The following is a 16,285-nucleotide window of genomic DNA, read 5'->3' as shown; positions in this document are numbered from 1 at the left end:
TTTTTAAGGAGCAGCGTATTATTGGTAAGGGTGACTTTATGTGTTTAGCTACTTAAGTGGAAGTACTGTGGATAGTTTTACCTTACATACATAGATCTACCAATACAGCTTCTGAGGTAACTGTTTACAAAATGTTATAATCTATTCAAAGGTTCTTTGCAATTTTACATTGATAAACATTATCCTTAACACATTTGGCCCACATAAAGTACTATGGCCATCACACTGTCATTTAGAATTGTTTAAATAACTCCTGTCTTAAGTCCTTCCATCAAAAAAAAAAAAAAAAAAAAAAAAAACATGGTTCACTTTTACATCACAAAATGTTAGAAATATAAGTCGTTCATAACAAACTGAAAGGTTGGGAGTTTAAAAATCCAAACCGATGGAAGAATCAGAATCAGAATACTTTATTGATCCCTGGGGGAAATTATTTTTTGTTACAGTGCTCCATTATAAACCAACATTAAGACAAGACAGACAATACACTAACTAAGAATAGTACAATATATACATATATATACATACATACATACATACATACATAAGTCACTCATAAATAAATAGCTGGAAAAGAAACATGTGTAGCTGTAGCAGCAAACAGTGTGTTAAGTGGATGCGTTGTACAGGGAGATGGCCACAGGCAGGAAAGATTTCCTGTGTCGTTCAGTGGTGCTTTTCGGTAATCTCAGTCTCTCACTGAACGTGCTCCTGTGACTGACCAGCATGTCATGGAGTGGGTGGGAGGTGTTATCCAACATTGTCTTTATCTTGGACAGCATCCGCCTCTCCGACACCACCTTGAGGGTGTCCAGCTCCATCCCCACAACATTGCTGGCCTTACGGATCAGTTTATCGAGTCTGTTGGCATCTGCGACCCTCAGCCTGCTCCCCCAGCATGCAACAGCATAGAGGATCGCACTGGCCACAACAGACTCATAGAAAACTCATAGAAAATAGGAAGCAGAAGTAGAAGACTATAACGTCTCAGAGCACACGGTGTCTATTATTGTGTAGACATGTATAAATAAGAGCTTAATAAAGATGCTTAATTTCTTAAGAAATAAACAGGTGGAGTGATCTTTATCAAAAGTGGATGTTGCATCTGTGGCTAAACCACTGTACCCAAAAAAACTTTAAAAATCTACTGTGTGTGAGGCTGTGTAAGTAAAGCTTGCCCTTCACACCCGCGTGTAATAAACCATTTGTTGGGGGGTTGTGGATTTGGCACCTCAGCATTGTGAAAGTGGGGAAACATGTTTCTGGCTGTGCATAAGATTTCTGCTTACAACTTAGAATCTCAGTTCTAAATGAAATTCAGATGTTTTTTTTAAGTATGGCTAATGTATTATTTGACTTCTAAGACACACACACACACACACACACACACACACACACACACACACACACACACAAGAACAACACAGAGAAGAAGAAGAGGGGGTCGTTTTACTACGCATCATAAAAACGCAATCATTCATAACATGGACAGTGAGAAGTAAAACTCGTCGTCTTACCACATGTTATATTCTGTAAACTTAAAATAATCCGCAGAAATTAGAGTTTAGTGTTTTAATTCATCTATTAAAAAACACGAGTCAACATTACTGAAGTGACGCTTTAACGATGCGTCTTATCATCGTGTTTATGATGATAAAACATGTTCTCTCGTTAGTAGATGTCTGCGCTGTCACTTGTCACGAAAATGTTCAGAGCCAGGGTTCCTCTTTAATTACCATTGATCGTTAATAGGGTCACAAAAGATTTGTCGCATTATCCCCATAAACAAAATGCTTTTATAGAAATCATTGTGATACAAATATTTAGATTCTTGATTCACAATGTGCACGAACTCAAAATCTTTAGAGGTTCATATTTATAAAGTATCGCAAATAATACATTTATACCATTGTATGAGCTACACTTCTTGTAAAAACTGATTGAAAAAAGCTCCTGTCGTGACCTTCCTTCTGTGAGGACACACACACACACACACACACACACACACACACACACACACACACACACACACACACACACAGAGAGAGGGAGAGGGGGGGGGGGAGATCATTAGGATTGGAGGCGTTTTTTGGATTTTCACTTATTGTCGGCTTTACAGTCACATAAAATTCATTCCAATTTTTTGCCTTTGCTTCAATTAAGGTGTTTCTTTAAATCTACAGCAGCTCCCTTTTCAAAAGGTTTACTGACAACTGACAACGATCAATAGCAGCATACGTGGGGGGAAGAGTATGAGTCTTACGGTGACAGCGGGGCCGTGGGAGCCGGAGGGAGGGGTGAGGGTCCGCGCTAAATTTGCAAAGTTACTGATTTAAAAATTATATTTTTGAATTTTTAATTGCATGACAAACATACGATAGACTCTTGAGCATATTTATATAGCTAAATACACAACGGTATAACCGTGCTAAATAAAAGAGGTCCAAGTACCAAAGCACTCTAATGCAAGCCTCTAAACTGCATGTTGATAAGTACGTGAAGCGTACCTCTACAGCTGAAAACAGATTGTATCCATACTTTGAGGATCTGCTGAATTGTTTTTTTTTTTTGATGAACTGCAGATGATGATGAATTCCTCTTTATTGTAGAAACAGTCCCTAAGCTGTTGTTGCTCATACTTACCGAGTTCCCTAGCTACTTCCTTACTATGTCAGTAAACCTTTTGAAAAGGGAGCTGCTGTAGATTTAAAGAAACACCTTAATTGAAGCAAAGGCAAAAAATTGGAATGAATTTTATGTGACTGTAAAGCCGACAATAAGTGAAAATCCAATCACAGAAGGAAGGTCACGACAGTATCAGTAAATATGAACCTCTAAAGATTTTGAGTTCGTGCACATTGTGAATCAAGAATCTAAATATTTGTATCACAATGATTTCTATAAAAGCATTTTGTTTATGGGGATAATGCGACAAATCTTTTGTGACCCTATTAACGATCAATGGTAATTAAAGAGGAACCCTGGCTCTGAACATTTTCGTGACAAGTGACAGCGCAGACATCTACTAACGAGAGAACATGTTTTATCATCATAAACACGATGATAAGACGCATCGTTAAAGCGTCACTTCAGTAATGTTGACTCGTGTTTTTTAATAGATGAATTAAAACACTAAACTCTAATTTCTGCGGATTATTTTAAGTTTACAGAATATAACATGTGGTAAGACGACGAGTTTTACTTCTCACTGTCCATGTTATGAATGATTGCGTTTTTATGATGCGTAGTAAAACGACCCCCTCTTCTTCTTCTCTGTGTTGTTCTTTTGTGTGTGTGTGTGTGTGTGTGTGTGTGTGTGTGTGTCTTAGAAGTCAAATAATACATTAGCCATACTTAAAAAAACATCTGAATTTCATTTAGAACTGAGATTCTAATTTGTAAGCAGAAATCTTATGCACAGCCAGAAACATGTTTCCCCACTTTCACAATGCTGAGGTGCCAAATCCACAACCCCCCAACAAATGGTTTATTACACGCGGGTGTGAAGGGCAAGCTTTACTTACACAGCCTCACACACAGTAGATTTTTAAAGTTTTTTTGGGTACAGTGGTTTAGCCACAGATGCAACATCCACTTTTGATAAAGATCACTCCACCTGTTTATTTCTTAAGAAATTAAGCATCTTTATTAAGCTCTTATTTATACATGTCTACACAATAATAGACACCGTGTGCTCTGAGACGTTATAGTCTTCTACTTCTGCTTCCTATTTTCTATGAGTTTTCTATGAGTCTGTTGTGGCCAGTGCGATCCTCTATGCTGTTGCATGCTGGGGGAGCAGGCTGAGGGTCGCAGATGCCAACAGACTCGATAAACTGATCCGTAAGGCCAGCAATGTTGTGGGGATGGAGCTGGACACCCTCAAGGTGGTGTCGGAGAGGCGGATGCTGTCCAAGATAAAGACAATGTTGGATAACACCTCCCACCCACTCCATGACATGCTGGTCAGTCACAGGAGCACGTTCAGTGAGAGACTGAGATTACCGAAAAGCACCACTGAACGACACAGGAAATCTTTCCTGCCTGTGGCCATCTCCCTGTACAACGCATCCACTTAACACACTGTTTGCTGCTACAGCTACACATGTTTCTTTTCCAGCTATTTATTTATGAGTGACTTATGTATGTATGTATGTATGTATGTATATATATGTATATATTGTACTATTCTTAGTTAGTGTATTGTCTGTCTTGTCTTAATGTTGGTTTATAATGGAGCACTGTAACAAAAAATAATTTCCCCCAGGGATCAATAAAGTATTCTGATTCTGATTCTTCCATCGGTTTGGATTTTTAAACTCCCAACCTTTCAGTTTGTTATGAACGACTTATATTTCTAACATTTTGTGATGTAAAAGTTTTTTTTTTTTTTTTTTTTTTTTGATGGAAGGACTTAAGACAGGAGTTATTTAAACAATTCTAAATGACAGTGTGATGGCCATAGTACTTTATGTGGGCCAAATGTGTTAAGGATAATGTTTATCAATGTAAAATTGCAAAGAACCTTTGAATAGATTATAACATTTTGTAAACAGTTACCTCAGAAGCTGTATTGGTAGATCTATGTATGTAAGGTAAAACTATCCACAGTACTTCCACTTAAGTAGCTAAACACATAAAGTCACCCTTACCAATAATACGCTGCTCCTTAAAAAAGTAGCACAAACAGACAACTGACTGAGCAATGATAAGTAGAGCTACCCGAGGCCGATACTCAAGCAGAAGAAAATTAAAAGTTGTTGTTTTTGTGGCTCGAAAAATTAAAGAATGTATGTTTAATAATTCAACAAGACCCACACCTTCAACACATGTACATCCAAATTTTGGAACAGGCTCAACATTGCTGTTGTTCAATAGTTTTTATCCGTTTGAAAAAGTCATTTTACGGCTTTAATGTTTCCAGCTGATAAGGAGAATGAGTGCGTTTCAAATGAGCGTCCGAAGGCTTTAAACATCTGCTTAGTCTGTAACGACAGTATCAAACTACAGAGCATTGTTTTTACTAAAATTCAACATTTTCAGATGAAAATTTGGCTACTTTTTTTTTTTACTGTAACACCCACCTCAACGCCGTTGTTAGGATACTCTTGGTGATCACATTTTTTCATATTTATGCTTCTGGCACTGAGGGTATCTAATACGCATGTTGTCGCTGTGTTTTGTACTACCAGCTGTGAGGGCTCTGCTTTTGCTTTGAGCAGTCTGTTTTTATTTTGTCTCGTGAGTGTGTGTTTTTCAAACGAGATCCTCGTCAGTTTGATTTTGTTACCACAAACTTTGTGTGAAGTTCACAACAGAGGTAAAGAGATTTAAACACCCCAGTTTAAGGAGGCAGGCAGGGGTTGGACCACCTGCACAGGACAGGTGAAGCGGAGAGTGTCCGGGGAGATGTGCAGCAGAAGCAGAGGGAACATTTTACTAGATGATAAATGGCAGATTTAGATGATTAAGGATTTGTTGACAAGATTAAAAGACACGTCCGTCAGAGTTCAACAACATTACAGTTTGATTAAATAAAACTTTTTTAAACTACACAAGGGTCATTTTCTCCTCTGATAGTAATCATATTAAACATGTCAAGAAAGAAAGAGTATAAAGAAAATAGTAAATGTGTGTCTAATTAAACTCTTCCTGTGAGCCTTACATCATCCTTTAATATGTTTGGTGTTACAAACTTGAAGAAGCACAGAAAAGATCATCAGACATTAATCTAATCAGTTTTCAGCCTTCATTCGTATTGAAAAGTTGAAATCTTCCCTGCTAGACCCAAGTGCAGCGTTTAACACCGTCGGCCATAACATTTTATTACAGCTATTATTAAATGGAGAGTGCTCTTCACACACTGAGGTTAATTATGAAGCTCCACAGGCTTCTGTGCAAAGACCAGTTCTGTTTACATTATACGTGCTTTAGAAGGCATAGCATAGCACAGGTCAGCTCAGCAACATCTCGACTTTGGCTTGTTTTTTCTGGTTAACGTAATTTAGAATTAAAGTTTAGTGTTCTTAGCATTTAGGATGGCCGTGGCGAGTAACTCAAGTGCTGTAAACATTTCATCAAAAGTTATCTGAGTTGGAAGGGTGGCTGTTAATAAGCCATTCTTAAGGAAGGAGAACAGAGAAAAATAAGGCTGAGGTGTGCCAAATTACACAAGAAATTGACTGGAAAAAGAAATCAGCTGTAATATGTCTTATGGAGTAATGAATCCAAATTTGAAATATGCATGGAAGAGGTCCGAAGAGAGATACAACAGTGAATGTCTATAGCCGTCTTTAACACAGCGTGGATACTCTACCGTGCTTTGAGGCTGGATTTCAGCCAGTGTTGTTGGAGCTCTTATCCAAATTAATCAAATTATGAATGTAGAAAAGTTCCACCAGATTTTGATCGACCATGTAATACCAAGTAATGTCTGATTGGCAGCAACTTTCAGTACGACAATGATCGCAAACATACTGCCATTGTAGTCAAAGTATGCCTGGATGAAACAACGCATCAGTCATGGATTGATCTCTCCAGGGTTCGAACCTCAAGATAATCGAAGCAGTGTGGGATCATCTTGACAGAAAACAAAACAAAAGGCATCCAGCATCCAAAGAAGAGTCTCGGATGTCTTTCAAGAAGCCTGCAGAACTAAGAAATTACAAGAAAGCTTACCTATTAGAGTTTAAGCTGCGTTGAAGAATGAAAGGCAGCTTTAACTGAACAAAAGGGTAAAAAAATCCCACATTGACGGCTAACTCAAGAGACAAAAAGCATTAGAACTCAAGTCATTACCGTACTTAAGGATAAATAAGTTAATTAATTACATTAATGCATAAGCAGAAAATAACCTACAGTAACTGCTTTGCGATATGGAAGTGCAAAAGACAACTGAAAGGGAGGATAGTTTCTATTAAGGGACAGAGGAACGATAAGAAACGATAAGAAATCAAGGAGTGTGGTGTAGATAAGTGAGGAAATCCGATCATTACTACAAATTTAGTTGAAATTTAAATATTTTAACTATGGTGTGTGAGGTGGGCCCCTGGGTGCCTCCTGTGAGGGCTGTCTGTTTTCCACATTCTGCAACGGTAAAATACGACTTAGAGGCGGATATTTGTTTTACCAAATGGACAATTGCTGTTGACAAAACTCGCCTCATGGTTGACTCTGAGAAAAAAACTCTTTCCCACAGAGGGGAATAAACTTATTCGAATATGAGCTTTTTTCCACTAAGGCTTATTTTATGGGGAGATGTACGAAATTATTTACCGGGTTACAAGCAATGATAATATCGGCTGTTGACTCCTCATTTTCATTTTCTGTCTATTGAGAAAACCCAGTGTAAAAGTAGCTAAAAGTAATGAAGAAAAAAACTTTGGTCTGACAAGGAGCAGGCTGCGCAAAACCTACCTTATAGATGTTTTAATAATAATAATATTGTTTTGGGGGGCGCGTTATAGGTTATAAGCATTGAGAAAAAACTGATATCTGATATCTCACTCCTCCTTGACCCGCGGTGTGTGTGTGTGTGTGTGTGTGTGTGTGTGTGTGTGTGTGTGTGTGTGTGTGTGTGTGTGTGTGTGTGTGTGTGTGTGTGTGTGTGAAACAAGATCGCCTGTCACGGCAATTATGGTTTGTTTTTTCAGTCCCTTGTAAAAGGGATTCTCAAAAGGAAAAGTAGTATTCAAAGAAAAGTATTCACTAAGGGATATTTATTCATTTTTACACATACGGGGTAGGCAGCCTGTAGGTTACAAGCGGATAGAAAGTTCTTCTTTTCATCACAAGCTATGGTGTAGCCTAAAAATGCAATTTGTTGCTAGGCAGATCATCTTAAAGGTTTTTTTTACTGCGTCTGTATTATAGGAAAATAAAATACTATTGAAATCTCTACAGGAAGTCACTCTTTATTCCCATTAAGAAATACAGAGAAAATCGTCATAATATTGAAACAGAATTCAGACTATGAGTTTGCGGAAAACTAGCTGCCGCTCTGTCTCTCTATACAGCACAAAATCAGCTGCTGCATCACCGCTGTGCTTCAGGAACCAAACCCCTCCCCTCATGTATATGGAACATGACGCATCAGGTCTGAAAATGACTAGACAATTCCGGAGTATTTCCGGAAGTGTCATAAGGTCCGGATCGAGGCCTTCCTTAGTAAATATGCTGTAATTGAATATGGCATATTCAAAGCCTTCTTCTTTGGGAGAGCAGATCTCATCGGACACAGGAGAGCTGCTGGGCTGCAGAATGAAATCCATCTTGTGTGTCTGAGGCTTAGAAATTGTGAACTCCTCCTCTCTGCTTTTATTCTCCTCCCTCTAAAAACTTTTTTCTTTTTTTTTCCCAACAACAGATGGCGCGCTTCCGGAGGTTTACCCCCCCTCCCTTCTCAGGATGCAATTCGACACGCTTAGCGACAGATGGCGCGCTTCCGGGGTTCGCCCCCCCTTCTCCGGATGTCGGGGGGTTCCCGCCCCCCCCCCCTTCTCCGGATGCAATTCGTCACGGTCATTACTCGCTTCCGGGGGGGAGGGGGGAGGTCAAAAGGTCATGATTAGGGCCATCAATCACTTTGGATTAAATTTTGTCATAAACCGTATGGGAGTATCTCTCTATAAGTTATTCCAATGTTCATACATTTGGCAAAGATATGTTTTTTTCCAGATTTAATTTTGAGTACATGTCATTTTTGTTTTTGAATGCTGTGTTTCACTTTAATTTACACTAAAATAAGCCTTTTTCCAAATACCAAAAATTCACTCCTGACTGTTAATAACACCGTGCTTCCCGCTAGATGATAGGACCCACTCACCATGATGGGGTGAACTCCACATGGGCATCAAAAAATCCTGTCACCTCAGCAGTGGCTACCTTCCAACCCTCGATCCTGGCCCTGATCAATCCCTCTCTCTTTTGGTTCCTTACAATCTTCACCAGGCCGGGATAGCGTTTGTTCACATACTCCTCCAGTGGACCTTTCAGTTGCTCTACAGTTCAGAAAATGAAGATAACACATCAAACAAAACAAGTCAGAAATGCTTATAAAGACTGATCTTTAGTTGATCTTTGAATCTGCAGTTTAGCTTATAATCTGCACATCTATCCTTGAACAGTCTGCCAGCTGGAGTTTTCCAGTATTTGATCTGATGTCAGGACTAATAAAGCCTGAAAAGAATATATCACCATTGCAGCTAAGTTGGCGAGTTTAAGAAGAATCCCTACATGCTAAAGAAAGTGCTTGTATTTTTTTCTTAGCTTCTCTAACATCAGATCCATTGCAGCCCTCTTTACTGAAGAAAGGAGGAAAAAAAGAAAAATGCTGTTCCAGAGTCCCCTCTGGCAGCAACAATCAAAGCCTGACACATTATGCCTAGCTTGCATAATTATTTTCATGCAATCACAATAATTGGAATTCATGTCGATAAATATGAAAGGACAGCAGAGTGAGCTTAAGCAACCATTCCCAGTATGACAACTCTTTTGTCTCACTTCTCTCACTGGCAGCCTGCACTCCTTTATAAACCTCACATCAAGCCTTAGTATTGGTTGTGTGAAACAACATGATAAGAACACAAAGGGCAACCCACTAAGCACTAAATGGTAAATGGCCTGCATTTGTATAGCGCTTTTCTAGTCCCTAAGGACCCCAAAGCGCTTCACACTACATAATAAGTATTTGGTCAATAACAAAAATACAACTCAATACTTTGTAACATAACCTTTGTTGGCAATAACAGAGGTCAAACGTTTACTATAGGTCTTTACCAGGTTTGCACACACAGTAGCTGGTATTTTGGCCCATTCCTCCATGCAGATCTTCTCGAGAGCAGTGATGTTTTGGGGCTGTCGCCGAGCAACACGGACTTTCAACTCCCGCCACAGATTTTCTATGGGGTTGAGGTCTGGAGACTGGCTAGGCCACTCCAGGACTTTCAAATGCTTCTTACGGAGCCACTCCTTTGTTGCCCGGGTGGTGTGTTTTGGATCATTGTCATGTTGGAAGACCCAGCCTCGTTTCATCTTCAAAGTTCTCACTGATGGAAGGAGGTTTTGGCTCAAAATCTCACGATACATGGCCCCATTCATTCCGTCCTTAACACGGATCAGTCGTCCTGTCCCCTTGGCAGAAAAACAGCCCCATAGCATGATGTTTCCACCCCCATGCTTCACAGTAGGTATGGTGTTCTTGGGATGCAACTCAGTATTCTTCTTCCTCCAAACACAACGAGTTGAGTTTATACCAAAAAGTTCTACTTTGGTTTCATCTGACCACATGACATTCTCCCAATCCTCTGCTGTATCATCCATGTGCTCTCTGGCAAACTTCAGACGGGCCTGGACATGCACTGGCTTCAGCAGCGGAACACGTCTGGCACTGCGGGATTTGATTCCCTGCCGTTGTAGTGTGTTACTGATGGTGACCTTTGTTACTTTGGTCCCAGCTCTCTGCAGGTCATTCACCAGGTCCCCCCGTGTGGTTCTGGGATCTTTGCTCACCGTTCTCATGATCATTTTGACCCCACGGGATGAGATCTTGCGTGGAGCCCCAGATCGAGGGAGATTATCAGTGGTCTTGTATGTCTTCCATTTTCTGATGATTGCTCCCACAGTTGATTTTTGCACACCAAGCAAATACTTATTTTCCACCCTGATTTACGAATAAATTCTTTACAAATCCAACCATGTGAATTCATGGATTTTTTTTTCACATTCTGTCTCTCACAGTTGAAGTGTACCTCTGGTGCAAATTACTGACCTCTGTCATCATTTTAGGTGGGGGAACTTGCACAATCGGTGGTTGACTAAATACTTTTTTGCCCCACTGTACCTATGAAAATATACTCACTGTATATATATATAATCAAAGCATTTCTTTAGCAAAGTGCACATACTAGCCCTTTTTAAGTTCATTGACATATGTGCACTCAAACAGGCCCAATGAGATTGAGGGTTATACCCCAATTATTTGTGTTAGGTTTGTAAGCTTTTCCAAATGAATACAGAAAATCAGCAAAACCACCATAAAGAAAGCTTATTTAAATAAAGCTGATATTGGGAGAACAAAGCCCAAGGGGTGGAAAATGAGTAAAAAACCTGTGAAGCAGAGAATAACATGAGGGACTGTTGCAGAGCGCATGAGTGAAACAAGCTCACAGATGAGCTGACAAAGATTGGCAGAAATCACTTTAGAGCAGCCGGGTAATAAGGAACAGGTGAACATAGAGTGGAGCAGATAATTACGAGCAAAAACCCAAACAAATACTTTCAGACAATCCTAAAGCTCTTATTTAGTTGCATAGAGCCATGTGTGAACATTTTGTCTTTACATTTTGCTTCCAAGGAACCGAACTGTCTTTTAATTCTGTAATTTATTTCACGTTCTTCAGGCTTTCTGAAGCTCCTTCAAATTTTTCTTTGGACATCATTTTATCATAATTTTCAGTGCAGTCCTTTATTTGTTTGTTCCTATGAATCATTCACACATAATAAAGGCACCTAACTCAAGGGACAAATTCGTTACTGGCACATTACCAGCAGCTTGTCACAAATACACAATTTGTTTCCTGCACAAAAAATGACAACGATAACACACCAGCAAGGTGATTACCAAAGAGCTATTAGCCAAAAACTTGACATATGTCAAGAAACTAAACAAGTAGAGGACAAAAGAACTGGCAGCTTAAATAAAAACATCTACAGCAGACGAACAGAATTTGAAAGTTGTGTCCTTAAGAAATAACACAAAACTGACACACAACCTGAGAGATGCATCTGGCATCTTATGTTTGCAAGTTTCAGTAAACTGCTGCATCTATTTCCCATTTTCCTAGCAAAATACAAAGACATGATGGCTTATTAGCTCATCCTATCCTAAATAACCACTAATGTATGCCAACTATTGTCACTGCTACACTATCAAAAGCTGAAAACAAACATAAAAAACATACAAATTCATCACCACAACAACACAGTTGATAAATAAAGAAATACAGAAGCACACATGCAAATAGAGAGATGACATAAAAGTTCTCACTCAGCTCCCTGCGGTGCTGTTTTAAGCTCCAACTCACTCTAAACAACACCAACGGGGGTCTACTGCTTCCTGAGCATCAACGACCGCGCCACCTTTTTAAGATAAGATAAGATAAGATAAGATAAGATAACCTTTATTAGTCCCACACGTGGGAAATTTGTTTTGTCACAGCAGGAAGAGGACAGTGCAAAGGTTATTCACTAGTTTCAGTTTTATAATAATATAAAACTTAATTATATAATTATATTCAGGTTACATGACACTTATTGTATAAGATAATTATTTCTGGGATGCTGAATGACAATTTGATGTGTATTTTGTTGCTTTCAGTAGAAATCCTGCTGATGACTCAGTGGATTTTAGATGGAAATTCTGTGTTTCACTCACTATAAACCATCTTCTAATCAGAGGGCGAAAAAGCCACTCTTCTTATTTGGTATTAGCTGAAGAAAATATTTAATCTATACTGACCGTCATCGCTGTTGTCGTCCACCAGGATGACCTCCTTGAGCAAGTGTGTGATTGACAGCTGAGTGGACTGAGCGCAGGATCACCGACAGAGCCTCGTTGACGAAGATGAAGATGAGGGAGATTTGGGGAAGGTCTCTTGAGTAGCTGACCTTTCTACATCTGTAGAAAGACACGACACAACACCTGTAAACTACTTGCATTAAGTAATACGAGGTGCCAGTGGAGCACTAGAGTGATGGTTTGGGAAAAGTAGTCTACAAAGTTATACAATTAAAAAGACAATCATGATTTTGTATTGATGAGCCCATTTACCATGATTTCTAACATTTCTGATCAATTGAATGTTGTATTAAATAACAAGGAATATGCCTTTCTTTTTAAAAAATGAGGACATTTCTCAGTGAACCTTAATTTTTGAGTGCTCGCATATTTAATTTTGAATTTGTAAAAAAGACTAAACTACCTCCATAGAGCTGCTGACGTCTTGTTCAATGGGGCTGAAAGGCAGAGCAAGTGCTGCTTCCTGTTCAACTATAATCACAAGGATTTATTTTCCACATTGGCCTTTTAACTGCATGTGCTGTTTCAGATAGAAACCCTATTTTAAACTTGTTTTGTTTAAACAGCTCTAATGAAGCGGAAAGCGGCAGGGTGAGGCTTTGGCTCTAAGTTTAGCACATGTGGGAAAGGAAGGGGCTTCTTTTATTGTCTCCTTTTCACGTCTTTTTTTCTTTTATCGATTATCTTATTTCCTCTGTGAAATAATAGCTAATTAGAAGTTATTCTATAACAAATCCAGTGTTTTCAATTCACGAGGTTGGAGAACACTTTTTTAGGGTTTTTGGCAGGAAACCATTAGAAAACAGAAGGCAACATTAACAAGATTAACCACGAAGAACTGGGACATTTGTCACCTTTTTTCTCCTTCTGATACAATATTGCAAAAGTCTTGAGGCATCCTCATTTCGTTATATTCTGCTGGGAAAATGGGAAATAGGCAGAGCAATTCACTGAAACGTGCAAACATAAATGGAAATACAGTACATAAGGCAAAAATGTACTTGAAAGTCAATATTTGGTATGGCCACCTTTACTATCGAACATAGCCTGGACTCTCTCTTTCCGGAACACACTGCTTTAATAAATGTTGAGGTCTGGGCTCTGGGGAGGCCAATCCATGACTGATCTAGGTATACGTTTACTGCATTCACCGTGTGTTTGGGATCATTGTCGTAATGAATAAAAATATGCCTTTTCCAACTAGATGCTTTTCAGCTGGGACTGCATGATTAATGAAAATCTTAATATCTGGTTCATATTTCCATCAGCTTTCTCAAGATTCCCAACACCACTGGCAGAGCCTTCATCGTGTTTTACAGATGGATGTAAACACCCTCTGTTGGAGTCATATCAACAATTATTTGAACCAAAAATGTCAAATATGAATTCATAATGCTGTAAGACCTGTTGCCACTGATATAGTCCAGTTCTCGTGTAATTTACCATACCTCAGCCTTTTCTCCCTGTTTCTCTTCACTAAAAATGGCTTCCTGACAGCCTTCCACTGAGACCGTTTCTGATGAGGCTTCAGCAAACAGCAGATGGATCCATTAAAGGGCCAGTGCATCTCTCAGGTACTTCAAGTCTTTGCTTTTCTTTATATTTTTCTACATCTTAAGGACATGATTTCCAGATACAGTTCATCTGCTGTACAGAGTTATTTAGTCCTGCTACTTTTCCGGTTTCCTCAATTTTTTTAAGGACTCACAGCACGCCAGATTTTTGGGAACCACCTAGTTGGTTCAAAATGTTATTTTTACCTATCAGATTTTGTTATCTTTTAGATTCTTAAAGTGCTATGCTGTGGTGTGCTGGGGGAGCAGCACAGCAAAGAAGGACTCATCCAGGCTGGAAAAACTGATCAGGAAGGCTAGCTCTGTGGTCGGCATGAAGCTGGACACCCTGGTGACAGTGGCAGAGAAAAGGACACTAAAGAAACTGATGGACATTATGGACAATGCCAGGCATCCTCTGCACACGGCCATTAACAACCAGAAGAGTCTGTTCAGTGACAGGTTGCTTCTCCCCAAGACAAGAACTAACAGACTTAAAAACTCCTTTGTCCCACACGCCATCAGACTGTTTAACTCCTCTCTGGAGGGGAGAGGGAGGGGAAACAGGAGGACAAAGGAGGGGGGAACAACTAAGCTGTAGTGCCTCTTCACCTCACTGTGCAATACCTTTTGTGCAATACTTTTGTAAATAGTCAACAGTGCAATAGACCTCAATACTCGATACTTTGGGAGCCATAAACATCATTAGACCAGTGCACATATTGGTAAATGGACTGGTTCTTATATAGCGCTTTTCTACTCTTCTGAGCACTCAAAGCGCTTTACACAACTTGTGCATTCACCCATTCACACCCATTCGCACAAGCACATTGTTCTAGGTGCTTTCTAAGTAACATTCACACACATTCATACTCCGATGGATGCATCGGAGAGCAATTTGGGGTTAATATCTTGCCCAAGGATATTTGGCATGCAGACTGGGGGAAGCCAGGAATCGAACCACCAATCTTCCGATCAGCAGATGACCTGCTCTACCGCCTGAGCTACAGCCACCCCCTTATTGTCTCTATTGTGCTCTGTCTTGGTTGTTGAGTTGACTAATGTGGAAATAAAATTTATCCAGCAGTAAACCTGAGTTTGCGGTGAGGGAAGCATCTTGTACAGTACAGCACTTTCCAGCAGGAACTTCGATAGAATGTAAAATAAAACATTTTGTGTATTTTAAAATGACATTCAGTGTGTTTTTGTTGTTGCTGCACTAATCAACCACTTACTACTAACTGCAATGGTAGTTTATTGGATTGGAAAGTGTGGCGATGCTCGCCACCTGGTCTCCCTTCTTGCTTGTTGGTGTGGGCAGGTCTCATTTGTAGGTGCTGAAGAGCTGCTGTGGCTCATTTCCATCAGTGGCACTGGCAATACCTGGGCTCATTCTGTCAGTGAGGTAGTTGAAAAACCCCAGTTGGGTAAAGCGTTTGGGGGTTTTTGTTAACAGACATGCTTATCTATTTAGTTGGTGTTATTTTTTTCAGCTAAATTTTTTAGTGCAATTAGCACTTTCAGCATCAATCCATAGCAATGTGTTGTATTTTTCACATTGTCTGTGTGTAAAATACATATGTAAGCATAGATTACACAAAGGATCCTGCACGCCAAGCTGGATACAAATAGAAATCCCTGGAAACAATTCTTTCTGCGCTTAAGAGCAGCTTCCTATTGCAACGCTGGAGGATTTGTCACCATTACTGGATACGCTGCAGAAGCACAGCAAAGCAGTGACTGTGTGGAGTCGAAAACTATTACACCAACTACACTACACAGTCACCCACATTACCCCAATCACTGGCGTGTTTACACAACAGAGACGCTGAGTCTTTGTTACGGGCGCCAGCCACTGTGGCCTCGTTGTGTGGACACAGAGAGACCTTGCTGTGACTCGCGTCTTCCCTGCTGTGGATTTCTGGAAACCGCGCTTAAAGAAAGCACAAGACTTCTTTCGTAAAATGTGCCTTCCTGAACTTGTTGGGAAATACTTCTCGAAACAACGTGCTGCTCTAAATAGCCTGTAATGTTTCATGTTGTGGTTAAAGATTGATGACAGCTGTGTGGTGCGATGTAAATAGTTTGCATTTCATTTTTATGTGATTGCTGTGTACATGTGAATAGATCTATAATAAAGAAAAACAAACAAATA

At 39.7% G+C, this 16,285-nt stretch overlaps 1 pseudogene across 1 annotated transcript in view; it reads right to left on the bottom strand.

Moving 5' to 3' along the window:
- LOC145419934 (polypeptide N-acetylgalactosaminyltransferase 17-like) overlaps positions 1-13,481 on the bottom strand; it is a 29,621-nt pseudogene extending 16,140 nt beyond the window's left edge. The window contains exons 1-3 of the transcript XR_013901192.1: positions 13,432-13,481; positions 12,518-12,676; positions 8,825-8,999 (exon numbers count right to left, since the gene is read on the bottom strand). The product of XR_013901192.1 is annotated as a polypeptide N-acetylgalactosaminyltransferase 17-like (transcript). The remainder of the gene's footprint in view (positions 1-8,824; positions 9,000-12,517; positions 12,677-13,431) is intronic.
- Positions 13,482-16,285: the final 2,804 nt, after the last annotated feature.

The sequence above is a fragment of the Astatotilapia calliptera genome, chromosome 14 (genome assembly GCF_964374335.1).
Source record: "Astatotilapia calliptera chromosome 14, fAstCal68.1, whole genome shotgun sequence".
Taxonomy (NCBI): Eukaryota; Metazoa; Chordata; class Actinopteri; order Cichliformes; family Cichlidae; genus Astatotilapia; species Astatotilapia calliptera.
Note: the sequence above shows the minus strand (reverse complement) of the source record. Positions and strands in the feature narration are given on the sequence as shown.